We start from the raw sequence: 1,213 nt of genomic DNA on the forward strand, positions 1-1,213 counted from the left end.
TCCCTCAGCAACCTGCTGTCACTGGTCGTGCCCCTCCCCTCCCCCCGGTGGTCAGCGCACGTCATAATGATCGATCAAACTCCCATTCTCCCAGTTGAACTCCCAAGGGGACACTGCATATTAGCTTTTATATGTATAGATTCTATTTTTGTGATTTCTGTCTATTTAATTGATATTTGATATATATTGATACACTTTTCTACATGTTTTTTTTAGATTTGCCTATGGTTTCTGTTAGCTCTTTGGCATATTTCTGACAGCTGAATTTTCTAATTAGTGTAATGTTTGGCTTCCTCAGGAACTCTGCTTATGTTTTTTTTTTTCTTTCTGTGAATGAGCCATACATGTTTCTTTATATGCCTAATAATTTTTTTGTTAAAAAGTAACCATTTTGAATTTTTAATATGGTGGCTTTCGAAATCAGAATATTCCTCCTCCCTAAGGTTTGCTGTTGTTGCTTTCAGTGGCCGCAATCATTCACTTATTTAATGACTTCTAAACTATTTTTGCAAAGACTGTACTTGTCATAGGTGGTTCCTAAAGTTTCCATTCCATTATTTCAGTTGTTGGTGAGTGACCTGTTAAGATTTCTTTAAGTGACAAAATGTACAGCCCCCTTTTTCATTAAGCACTGTCCTGATTGTAGTACATTTCTGATTAGATTCTAGAGTTCTGAAAAAGTTGATTCTTACACTTTTTGCCAGCTTCATCATTTCTGTGGAGGGATGGATCCTAGGCACTTCCTAATCTACACTTTTTTTTTTTAAAGAAATTACTATTTTTTTTTAGATTAAATCTTTATTGTTCAGATTATTACAGTTGTTCCTCTTTTTTCCCCCCATAGCTTCTGTCTACTCGGTTCCCACACCACCCTCTGCCCTTACCCCCCTACCCCCACTGTCCTCATCCATAGGTGTACGATTTTTATCCAGTCCCTTCCTGCACCCCCCACACCTCTTCCTCCCCACCCCCGAGAATAGTCAGTCCACTCCCTTTCTATGCCCCTGATTCTATTATATTCACCAGTTTATTCTGTTCATTAGATTATGTATTCACTTGATTTTTAGATTCACTTGTTGATAGATGTGTATTTGTTGTTCATAATTTGTATCTGTACCTTTTTATTCTTCTTCCTCTTCTTAAAGGATACCTTTCAGCATTTCATATAATACTGGTTTGGTGGCGATGAACTCCTTTAGCTTTTTCTTATCAG

Source organism: Myotis davidii, unplaced genomic scaffold, assembly GCF_000327345.1.
Source record: "Myotis davidii unplaced genomic scaffold, ASM32734v1 scaffold4719, whole genome shotgun sequence".
Classification (NCBI taxonomy): domain Eukaryota; kingdom Metazoa; phylum Chordata; class Mammalia; order Chiroptera; family Vespertilionidae; genus Myotis; species Myotis davidii.